Here is a 13,349-nt window from a genome sequence, read left to right as displayed (position 1 = left end):
CGTGGGGCAATGAAAACTTTAGCCACGACCAATTGACTCACCACCCGTCGTGACCCACGACCCACCGTTACCCACTCTGACCCACCACCCATCATAAACGACTCTTACCCACTGTGCCCTACAGACCCACCAAAACCCATTGTCATCAACTCTGACCCATGATTCACTCCCTCTTCTCTACTGACTAAAGAGTTTAAACTTGTAATAAAACAAGCCTACAAAATTATCACTCATCGGAGTTTGAATTTCTACGATCAATCGCTCAAGCACCGCACTAATACAATAACGGCGGATCTGAGCTTTCTAATATAAATAAAATAGAGTTTATTCGTGTGTCTGTCTGTCTATCTTTGTGCGGCCTGTGGACGAGACGAGTGGACCGAAACTTTTCAAAATTTGGTCACGGGTAGCTTGGTCTAGGCCCCAGAACAAGACGAAGAGTTTTTTGTTAAATTCCTTACTAGGGGGTCTCCAGGGGACGTTTACCGGGACCGGCCTGGGGACCAGAAAAGTTGTCTGAAAGTTACCAAATTTTGGTCAAAGATACCTTGGTCCAGGTCACACACCAAGGCAAAGCGCTTTCAACAAAATTCGAACCAGGGGGTCTCAGGGGGGCGTTTACCGGGACATGTAAAAGTAGAACGATATCAGTGTCGATTTCATAGTTTTCGCGGTCGCTGAGATCAATGGTGAAACTCCGATCGCATTAACTTCCAAATTCACCGTATTCGGCTGCGGGCCGTGGGTCAACGGGGGGGGGGTACCGAAACGTAAAGTAATCCAAAATGACCGATATTAGTGTCAAATCCATGGTTTTCGCGGTTGCTGATATCAATGGTGACACTACCATTAGCGATGACTTTCAAATTCATCCACCGTTGTATGCGGGCCTTGGGTCACCAGAGGGGGGAATTCCGAGACATGTAAAAATAATCGAAAATGACCGATATTAATGTCAAATCCATAGTTTTCGGGATAGCTGAGCTCAATGGTGAAACTCAAGACCGCGTTTACTTTCATATTTAGCCCCCATCAGCTAAGAAAGGAGGCATTATAAAGGGGATCACGAGACATGTAACAATAATCGACAATGACCGATGTCAAATCCGTAGTTTTCGCGGTGGCTGAGATCAATGGTGATACTTTCATTAGCGATGATTTTCAAATTTAGCCACCATTGTATGCGGGCCGGGAGTCACCGGGGGTGGGGAATTGCGAGACATGTAAAAATAATGGAAAGTGACCGATATTAGTGTCAAATCCATAGTTTTCGCTGTCGCTGAGATGAATGGTGATACTTCCAAAGGCGTTGACTTCCAAATACAGTCCCATCGGCTGTGGGCCAGAGGCATTGTTTTTTTCAAAATTGGAACCAGAGGATTATAGGGACTTTTACCGGGATATGTAAAAAGTAGTAGAAAATGGCAGATGTTAGTGTCACATTCATAGTTTTCGCGGTTTGGTTGGGGGTTGGTGGGGGCCAGAGGAGATTTTTTCACAATACGAACCAAGGGGGTCTGAGGGGTGGTTCACCGGGACATGTAAAAGTAGTAGAATTTGTGTCGAATCCATATTTATTGGAGTTGCTCAGACGTATAGTGACACCCCCGATAGTGTATACGTTCAATTTCAGCCCCCATCGGCCTTCCCAATGAAAACACATGTACGTTGTTGGATATATATTCACACAAAATATATCCAATTTTAGAAATGTTTTTTAATTGTTCTCCCGTTGTTCAGTTCGTTTACATTGATATTTTATCTGATCCATGCGAAGAACGGGCATAACAGCTAGTACGAAATGGTAAAGTGTTTGTTATGGAACAAATTACAATGAATTCAATTATATAGGTAATAATTATAATTAATAATTATTTCCTTGTTGAATTATAGATCCTTTTCAGTGGAAAACTGAATAAAATTTAAAAGTCCAAAAAATAAAGTAGACCAACGTAAAGGAAAAATGTATAAAATTTTCCATATAATTAAGCTTACAAACTTAAATGGAAATTTAGCTTAATTACAAGGAATTTTTTGTGTCGTTTTGTGCGCCTATTTTTCTCGTTTTCTGCGTCACCGGAAATGGGTCAATGTTATCCTACAAATATGGCGGAACAAGTTAATGCTGTTCCGTCAGGAACGATTTCGAGGTCGTTTCCTTCACATCATCTTGTGCGTGTTTTCTACCGTTTTGTAAGCCTATTTCCACGTTTTGTGAATCAATGGTAGTGGGTCAAAATGGGCATTGAAAGTGGGAAGAAAAATGATCCACTCTCCCACCAGTATCGAATTTCAAGGTCGCTTTTTCGCATTGTTTAGTGCATGTTTTTACCGTTTCTGCGCATATTTTCACGTTTTGTAGGCCAACGAAAGTGGGTCAAAGACGACCTACCAATATAGCAGAAAAAGACATATCCATTCCACTTTCAAGGTCCATTTTGACCCTCTCCCACTGATGCACAAAGCGACACAAATCATGCATAAAAAATGTGAAGAAAACGACCTCGACATTCGATTGTGACGGAACAGCATTATGTTATTCCGCTATACTTGTAGGCCCTTTTGACCCATTTTCGTTGTCGCACTAAAGTGGAAATAGGAGCACAAAAGAGTACAAAGCAGGCACTATACGATGCGAAAGAAACGACATCCAAATTCGACAGTGGCGGAACAATGGCTCTATTTCCTCACACATTGATAGACCATTTTGACGCATTTCTGGTGATGCTCAAAACGTGGAAGTAGGCGAACAGAACGGTACAAAATCCACACTAAACGATGCGAAAAAAACAACCCCGAAATTCGATAGTGGCGGAACAGTGAGCCATTTAACTCCCACTTTAGAGCCCCGTTTAACTCACCTCGGGTGATGCACAACATGAGAAATAGGTGCAGAAAACTTTTTAAAAAAGGCACTAAACGATGCGAAAGTAACGATCTAGAAATTCGATAGTGTCGGAACAGTGGGTCATTTAACTCCCACTTTAAAGGCCTGTTTAACTCACTTCCGGTGACGCACAAGACGAGGAAGTGGGTACAGAAAACTTTTTTAAAAAATAAGCACTAAACGATGCGAAAGAAACGACCTAGAAATTCGATAGTGTCGGAACAATGGGTCATTTTGGTCACACTTTGGAGGCCCATTTTGACACACTTCTGGTGACGCGCAAAACATGGAAATAAGGGCACGAAACGGCACGAAACATTCACTAGTCGATGCGAAAGGAAGGACCACGAAATTTGGTAGTGGCGGAGCAGTGGGTCATTTTCGTCCCACATTCGAGGCCCATTCTGACCGTCTTCCAGTGGCGCACAAAACGTCGAAATACGCGCACAAAAGGGTACGCGATGTGAAATTAACGACCTCGAAATTCGATAGTGGCGGAACAGTGGGTCATTTTCGTCCCATCTTGGAAGCCCATTTTGACCCACTTCTGGTGACTCACAAAACGTGGAAATGGGGGCACGAAACAGCACGAAAATTCAGTAGTCGAGTAGTCAATGCAAAAGGAAGGACCTCGAAATTCGGTAGTGGCGGAGAAGTGGGTCATTTTCGTCCCACCTTCGAGGCCATTTTGACCGTCTTCCAGTGCACAAAACGTCGAAATAGGCGCACAAAAGGGTACGCGGTGTGAAATTAACGACCTCGAAATTCGATAGTAGAGGAATTCTTGGTCATTTTCGTCCCATCTTGGAAGCCCATTTTGACCCACTTCCGGTGACGCACAAAACGGAAGTAGACGCACAAAACGGCACAAAACGATGTGAAGGAAACGACTCGAAATTCATTGGTGGCGGAAGAGCAATAATTTGTTCCGCCATATTTGTAGGCCCATTTTGACCCACTTCCGGTGATGCACAAAATGTGGGAATAGGCGCACAAAGCGACACAAAACACGCACAAAAGATGCAAAACAAAGTACCTCGAAATTCGCTGGTGGTGGAACAAGTTAAAGACGCCGTGAGCACCAATATAAGTACGGTATATACTGTAGTTCTTACCAGGGGGCGCGGTGGGTCAGTGGTAGAGCGTTCACCTCCGGTGCTTGTTGTCCCTCGTTCGATCCCAGCTCGCGCAGTTTGGACTTTGTGGTGGACAAACACCGTGCTCGTGGATTTTCTCGGGGTTCTCCCGTTTCCTCCCACTTTCTTCATTTCATTCATTTCCCATCATAACCGTCTCCTTTAGCCTAACCGGCATAAGCGTGGGACGTAAAACTAAAGATTTCATATCATTTTTTGTAGTTCTTACCATCAAGGCTGAGAACTGCTCGGTCCAATTTTTTAGCCAAAGTAGAAGCCCAACCGGAATAGTGATGATGTCAACCGCCCCGGCTCGGTTCAACTGAGCGTACAGCTTGAGCTGGCTTGGTTGGGATTACCCATCGACTGGGCTCAATTGAGCCAATGGCTTGAACCGGCTCGGTAAAGACGAGTTATCGACTCGGCTCGATTGGAGCTTATGGCTCGAACCAGCTCCGTTGAAACGAGTCCATAGGCTGGGTTCGAGTTAGCTTAACTAAGCCAATGGCTCGAACCGGGCGGTTGGGGCAATCAGCTCGGTTCGGTTCGGCTCCAGCTAGCTCGGTTGGATGAGCTGTTGGCTCGGCTTACTTCTCGGTTCGGCTCGATAAGTGAATGAGCTGTGAGCGAGCCGCTTGAGTCGTTGACAACCCTAAACCCTTGTCGAGCAGTTTTAAACATGTTTGGCTGGAGTCCCATAACTTCTAACAATTTTTGGCTCGAGCCCGAATACTTGCTCCTCCTGAACTCAAACCAAGAACCTCGTGACCGATGTCCTTGCCTCCTGAAGATTTCTTGAATACCGAGATCGACAGTTAACTAATTTTTAGTATTCCGATATAAACCGCCTATATTCCATATTTATACATGTACACGGTGTTATAATAATAATTAGTTATAGTAGTAGTAGTAGTATCATTGATAATTATATTGTCTATATAGGATACTTGAAGATAGTAGTACTTGGAACTACACAAAGGATTTAGCTCGAATTGGCTCGACTCGACTGGAAACTCGATCCGAATTCAAGTCGAGTTGGGGGAAATTTTTCCAGCCGAGATCTCGAGTCGAACTCAAAGATGTCTGCTTCGAGTCGAGTCGAGTTTTAAAGAAAACTCGCTCGAACTCGCTCGTGCTCATTCCTATTGTATGCATGACGGGCATATAGAGTTCTTTCGAGGGGGATAGAACCATAAACATAATATATTTAAAAAATACTTAGTTTCACGGCTTTCTTCCCAGGGGGGAAAGGGATGGTAGGTATCCAGCATTTCTTATAAATACCTTATTTGAAATATGTAAAACAGTAACAAGTGGACAATACAATATACACACATCTTCTTATCTTCAGTTTTAATTGCTGATTTCAATCGCAATTAACAATTACAATTAGCAATTACAAGTTTCAATTGTCAATTGCAATTAACAATTGAATGTTTCAATTGCACCCTTTGCAATTGACAATTAACAATTAAAAGTTTCAATTGCCTGGTGACCAATTAACAATTAACAATTGACGAAAATTTAATTGCAAATTTTATGATTGAATTCAATTACAATTGAAATTAATTGTCAATTACAAATTGAAATCAATTGCAATTGATTTTCAGAGCAATTACTTTCAATTGATTGATCAATTGCAATTGATTTCAATTGATTTTGCCCAACACTGATTGGCACTAAAGCTACCGAATGTAACAAAAGAATTTCCGTAGCGGCTAACGTTAATGCAACGCAAATTTGAAATTTCATTTGCGAAATTCAGTATAGTAGTCATAATTGCCTTTTCATTTCTTGCATTTTGTTGTGTTGCGTTGCTATATGCAAATTTTTCGAAAGCAGATACAAATTGAATTCTCTTATTGCGTACCTGCCTTCGCAAAGTAATGGAGCGTAACGCACCGCAAAACTTGTAAGAATTAATTGTACCTGCTATGCCTATTATTTCAAACTAAATCAAAGCATCAATATTTTAGATTGCAATAATCGGCATAGTTCCAATTGTTTTATTGATGTTTATTGCGTTTCGTTGCGACCGCTAACTTTGCGAAGGCTTTTACGGAATGACGCTAAAATCCCCACAGTCAATATTAACGACAAGGGAATGTTAAAATATACAGTAGTTGTGAACTGGTAACCCTGCCGTTGCTATAGTTACAAAAGAGATATGTGATAAACATACCATCCGAAGAAATATGTTTCTTTCTTATTGCGATCTACGGATGCTTGCTAGTTTATAGTAGATGCGACCCTGTTGTTGCAGTTTCTATTACTACATAAAATGTGATATATGTCATTTCTGCTAAATATACGTACTGCCTATATGTGAAATTTTCTAATTAAAATATTTCATTTTGCATGCGAGAGCTTCTATTCGTGAAGCCTAACTGCTGGATTTTTTTTTTTAATATTTGCTATAACACAGAAATTATAATTAACCAGAGAGTAGAACTGCACTGTGTGGCAAATGTGACTGAGAACATTTTGTTTATTTTATTTTATTTTATTATTTTTACAAAAAAAGACTTGAAATGATTTTTACGTATCTTTTCCGTACTGACAGGAGAAAGAATGGTAAAGCCGTGCAAAAGAATCTTTTTGCTGTCTAGAATTGATTATAAAAATCTTAGCATGGTCAAATGAATGGTACGCAGTAAAGAAAATATTGTCTTATTTACTAAGAGGCATGGGCGCATGAAGGTAATTACTTTTATAAGTATATTGACGAGCTGTTATCATATAAATTGTAATTTTATGATTAATATGATTGATTGCACATATAATAGAGATGCATAATATAGTAATGCTTAAGCTCCGGATGAGAGACACATAAACATGTTTTAACGTTGTATTACTACTTAGCTGTTGTTATTGTAGTATACCTTCCTACAATTTTTATTTCATTTGATGCAATCCCTTTAACTGTTAACCACAAATGTATCTTATTTTATGCTTCCTTCGCTCTTTCCTATCTGTATGCATCTATGTGGTACTACGGCGTAAATTAGTACCCTACAACTGCTAAATGTTGCAAACTACACACTACTCAGAAATTACTAAAATGATGAACCCTTACAGTATTGCCTAAATAAAGTTTTAGATGGGATTTCGGGGTATTGCTCCCTTTTAAACATGTCCTTAGAATATTGAAAATTACTAAATTCACACAGAAATATTCCTTTTCTGCTTGTTATTGCATTCTATGGTGGCATATTTATATTCATGAAAAATGCATTTATTTTAGCATAATATGCGCTAGATGAGGAGCTATGTTGCTAGTTGCAGATTTACTTTAGGAGGGCTTAGTATGAATACAGTATGGACGTATGGCATAAAATCTACAGTGCATAAAACACGAATCTACTTGTGCTAGATGGCTACTAAAAAGCACGAATGCTATCTAACCGAATCAGGGCAGGAGCGCAAGCGGTAGTGAGGGGTTGCGTTCGTAGTGAGCAGGCGCGTTGGGACGGTGTATATGGCGTAAAATACATGTTTTGTGTTGCACAGCTTTGCAACATTTGTATCATCACTTTGTGCACTGGCTTGACGTAGCACTTCACTTCATCATGTCTTCGTTATGAAGTGCCATGTGGTAAAGAGCACACTTTCCATTTCGTATATCTACTTCTACCTTATTATATACTAAGATGTAAGATCCCGATATATTTTCATTACTTGTGCAATCTATTGTGAAATGAAGTAACGTATTTCTTCCGTGGGTTTCACAAATTTACGGTCCCCCTCCCATGCATAAAATCGGAAAGCGCCTAAAATGTTGCCCCATTTCAGTACATTTAGCTCAGATGCAACTCACCACATATTACTTTCCGCTCTACTTTTCTGCATTTTCCCTCCATTACAACATATACGTCAGTAGTTAGCTAATAAGACAGTGAGTTTTAACACTGTCGTATTATGCTCTATTTCTTGTTTGTCTAATATCGCATCAATCCGCGAACTCATATAGACCTTATCCAGAATTTAACTGTGTTTTTCTCTCTAATTAATCACCTTACACTAATGACCGTTTGCCTTTTTTGTTATTCTCATGACGACATTACGTCTGATTCTGTTCGCTTTTCTGTAAATTTTGTTTTTCGGGACCGGCATCTGCGGTAGGTAACCCATAGTAATTGCCACCTGCGCAGTTCCTCTGCACAATCAGGAAAGTTGTATTTTACACGTACAAGACTAGGTTTTCAATGTAAATCTTCCTAATACAGTAAAAAACCGTGTTACTGCCCAAATATCTATCAGTTCTTATCCTATTTTGTGTAGTAGAAAATCTGTTAGGAAGGTGGATTTCTACTTTTGATACATATTCAAACACATTTAAGTCTAAGTATCTAGTTCGTTAGTTGGTATTCCAAAGCGGATTGTTACGAAAGTAGTTCGGTGACGTTCATGCGTTACGTTTAACATTTTAAAATTATTAAATATAATTAAATATTTATTATAATACGGTAGTGATAATATCGTTATTTACTTTGAGGTGGGTAGTTGGAAGAGGTTGTCCTTTTCCCCCTTCGTTCAAAAAGCTGGAACGAACTGAACCGAAAGAATAGAAATAAAGAATGAGTTGCCTTAAAAAAAAAAAAAAAAAAAAAAAAATGCTGATAATAATTTAGTGGTATTAGCACTCTTCTGTAATGATTCATGGTTTTAAAGCATTGTAATTGGTTGGTCTCGTAATGTTATCCAATGTGTCTATGTCTTTTATGTTTCGTAGTGTTGTGAGCTACTCGGTCACAGGATGCAGTTAGCACTTACTTTTTCTTTTATTGTTTGTCGAAGGTGTATGTTTATGATTTTGTGAGTCAATTTTTTAAATATTTTTGTTGCTTTATTGTATGATTGCATATGCATGCATGGGTTGAAATTTTTTATATGGACATTGAAATAGTGTTTTAATGTGTTATTGAAAGAAGATCGAAGAAAATAATACTAGGAAGGATTACGTCATAGCCGTGTTACAACCTTTTGTATTGAGGTACTTCCAATTAGTTCGTTTCTATTTTTAAACCTATTCCCTTTCTACTTTAAATTTTGGCGATTTTCTTCCAGAAATATAATTAAATCATTACTTTTTTACTACTCAGATAACAGTTTGAAGTTTTATTTTATTTTATTTATTTATTTTTTAACGGGATACCAACTAACGAACTTCACTTAAATCTAATATTAAATACAACATGAAATCACAGCCTAACTCCATGCAATGGTACGCTCAATCCCATAATTATAAGGTTACCATTGTCTGAAATGGCAAAATGTGGACACACTTCCAACTGACTAACTCGTTATATAAACATTATAGATGGTTTATTTAACGAGTTATTGAAACATTATTAAATATACTATAAAATATTTAGAATGTACTATAGCTAACTGATATTCTAAAAGGATATAAGAAGCACAATAATCAGAAATAGAATAACAGTGTGCCTAGATTTCAAGCGTAGTATTTTGTTATATATATATATATATATAAAAGCAAACACTAACGTAGCAAAGCTCGGCAGAAAGAACGGGAAAAGAAAAGCCGATCCGATTGACATGCCAGAGTAGTCAATCCAGACGGATTGAGTATAGCCCGCTCCCCCCAGTGATTTTTAACGGATCATAGTGATTCTAACGATTCATACTAGTTCATAATGAATCGGAATCGCATGTTATAAAGATTTAAGATATAAATCTTGCGGTAAGGAAGCTTTAGTATAAATAGTAGTAGTAGTAGTAGCGGTAGTAGTAGTAGTTAGTAGCAATATTAGTAGTGGTAGTAGTAATAGGAACGGGTTAGAAGCCGCGCAGGGGTTGGTTGGGTTCTGTTCTTGATATAAGTAGTAGTAGTAGTAGTAATAGCAGTAGTAGTAGTAGCAGTAGCAGTAGCAGTGGTAGTAGTAGTGACTCTTCCAGTTCCGGTGACAAAGAACTGGGGGGAGCGGGCTATACACAAGCCACCCAGACATTCCTCATTAAGCGCTATTTCCCGGTATAATATATTTGAGCTAAGGAAATGCGGACAAATTGCAACATTTCTGAAAATGTCTACCGTGTAAGGTGCAGGGTTAAATTTCTGTCTGTCTCTGTTCGTAAAGGATCTATTTTGTGCAAGTGTTTTAGGTTGGATTTAATCTCAGCAGTGGTTCGAAGGCACCAAAATGGGCGAAGGACGTAGCCACTAGCAATATGGTTTGGAGAACAGAGTTCGAGTCAGGATCTGGGCAATATGTGATAAAGATAGATTTCAATTGTACTACTGGTGCCGATACAAATCAATAATATCAATATTGTTACGTTGTGTGAGCACTAATTTAAATAAACTGAAGTGGAAAGAACATGTTAAATAATATATTTTTATGTCTTAAAATGTTAAATTTGTGCTATTAAGTTATATTGTGTATATTATGTAATTGAAAAAGGGATACGAAAAACTTGTATTTCCACATTGTAATTCACATCACTTAAGAATCACTACACAATATACTCAGCACTTTGTAATATATATATATATATATATATATATATATATATATATATATATATATCTATATATATAAAAGAGAACGTACAAAATCCTTTGTCCGCTCATCACGCTAATACGGCTGAACCAATTTCTTTCATTTTTGGGGGGTTATTAGGATTTGGACCCTAGATGGTTTTTATCATATCACTTTAATTTTTAATTACCAGTGTCTTGAGATAATTGACCATTCAAGTGTCCATAACGTACAAATCCTTTGTTATTAGTTCATCATAGGTAAAAATAAACGTATTTATATGCAACCCGCATGACCGTGTCACTCGGCGGGTTAACATAAATGACAGGCGATATACAGCGGAAAATAGCTTGAATCTTCTGTTTAAAATTTTTTAATTGATTTGCTTATTTTTACAGACACTTTTACAATATGCCAGCACCGGGATGACCGCAGCGAAGCGGGGCGGGTTAACATAAATGACAGGCGATATACAGCGGAAAATAGCTTGAATCTTCTGTTTAAAATTTTTTAATTGATTTGCTTATTTTTACAGACACTTTTACAATATGCCAGCACCGGGATGACCGCAGCGAAGCGGGGCGGGTTAACATAAATGACAGGCGATATAATGTTAAGATTTACTGCAATCTTCTATGGTTTTTATCATATCACTTGAAAGCGAAAAAGTAAAAATTATCTAAGTAACAAAGTTTATTGCGTTCCGGGGTGACCGCAGCGAAGCGGGGTGAACGCTGCTAGTATATCTATATATATAAAAGAGAACGTACAAAATCCTTTGTCCGCTCATCACGCTAATACGGCTGAACCAATTTCTTTCATTTTTGGGGGGTTATTAGGATTTGGACCCTAGATGGTTTTTATCATATCACTTTAATTTTTAATTACCAGTGTCTTGAGATAATTGACCATTCAAGTGTCCATAACGTACAAATCCTTTGTTATTAGTTCATCATAGGTAAAAATAAACGTATTTATATGCAACCCGCATGACCGTGTCACTCGGCGGGTTAACATAAATGACAGGCGATATACAGCGGAAAATAGCTTGAATCTTCTGTTTAAAATTTTTTAATTGATTTGCTTATTTTTACAGACACTTTTACAATATGCCAGCACCGGGATGACCGCAGCGAAGCGGGGCGGGTTAACATAAATGACAGGCGATATAATGTTAAGATTTACTGCAATCTTCTATGGTTTTTATCATATCACTTGAAAGCGAAAAAGTAAAAATTATCTAAGTAACAAAGTTTATTGCGTTCCGGGGTGACCGCAGCGAAGCGGGGTGAACGCTGCTAGTATATATATATATATATATATATATATATATATATATATATATATATATATATATATATATATATTTGGATAAAGATTTAAAACGTTAATAGTAATAGACCCAACAATTACAATCGGCCCGCTAATCACTATAGCGTAAAAAGGTTCTTAATTGAAAGCTGTAATTGTTTATATTTAACAAATTTATTTTATTTTATTTTATTTTTTTCATTAGTTTGTCCATCAGCCACCGCAAACTTCATACCATGTAATGCAATCATTCAGGAACTTCAACATACAGGATAGCGCAGGTAGCGGCATCTATTAGTGTAACTGTTTATTATTAGAATTAATGTCACCCACACACTGTGACTTTTGCCTTTTATTATTACAATTACTCTACGTAAGTGCAGTTATTTGATATAAGGATTCATTGCATTCAATTCAATATTATGTTTTTATCCCTTTTGTACTACCATGAGGTCTTTTTGGACCCCAGATTTGTTTATCATGATACATCTTTTATAACGACTCACCAAGGGTAGTCGTCAACCTGGTCCGTCGAAGTAAGATATACAAATATTGAGTGGTAGTATTAATTTGCATGTAAAAATTATCTTTAATAATTATATAGCATTATTCTCACCTTTTCTGTTAAAATGATAACGTCGATGAACGTTGCTAAAATGATTTATTAGCTGATATACTTTATAATATATTTTCCTTCAAACTGTCAAGCACACAAACTTGCTGACTAGGTATCCATAATAATATTTTTTTTTTTACATAGTAATAACTATCCCATAATAATCCTTTACATATCTCAAAAACATTCTTCTTTTGTTATTATCAAATTAACATTCTATTAAGTATAGTGCACATGTATTAGCACTTTCTGCCCAAGGTACAGGTAATTATTAATCTATCCAAAGTATTTTGTTATATAAAATGTCGCCCGACAATTGGACTGAATATAAAAGTCATGAGTGAGCTTGGCTTTTATCTTCAAGAACCACTGGTCCGTTTACAATAGTGCTCTTACTTTATATGTGTTCTTCATATTTTGATCACACCTCGTATATATCTTTATTACATTTCATATATATAGATATATTTATAACAAATCGTACACTTCAATAATACTTATCTTTTATTACATTAATTATATTTATTTCATTATTATCAGAAACATCGTCGTTTATTAATATAATTAACGAGGGTGAAACACAAATTACTATGATTAATAGTTTTGATTATTATTAAAACAGTGTTGTTATAAATAAATGTTTAATCTTTCAGGGCGCATTAAATAACAAATAAGTTAGATGTTGCATTCTAATGTATACATCGTGGCACTAAGAGGTCATAATAAAGAAGAATCTGGTTTGGATAATATATAGGATAGCTCATAAAAACAGTCGTCGAATAATTAATTTTATAGAATAGATCTTCTTCATAACATAATCTTTGACAGTTAAATTTTCAACACAAACTCAATCTAATATAAATAACCTTCGCTTTTAATCATTTATGAATCGAATT

General features: G+C 37.3%; 1 protein-coding gene across 1 annotated transcript in view; it reads left to right on the top strand.

Moving 5' to 3' along the window:
* Positions 1-6,166: 6,166 nt before the first annotated feature.
* Positions 6,167-13,349, top strand: part of LOC145688000 (BBSome complex member BBS2-like) — a 51,098-nt gene continuing 43,915 nt past the window's right edge. The window contains exon 1 of the mRNA XM_081761659.1: positions 6,167-6,723. The gene's annotated coding sequence lies outside the window, so the exon portion shown is untranslated. The remainder of the gene's footprint in view (positions 6,724-13,349) is intronic.

Source organism: Thermobia domestica, chromosome 6 (assembly GCF_964235325.1).
Source record: "Thermobia domestica chromosome 6, izTheDome1.hap1.1, whole genome shotgun sequence".
In the NCBI taxonomy this organism is placed as follows: domain Eukaryota; kingdom Metazoa; phylum Arthropoda; class Insecta; order Zygentoma; family Lepismatidae; genus Thermobia; species Thermobia domestica.
This window is presented reverse-complemented; position numbering and strand designations above follow the sequence as displayed.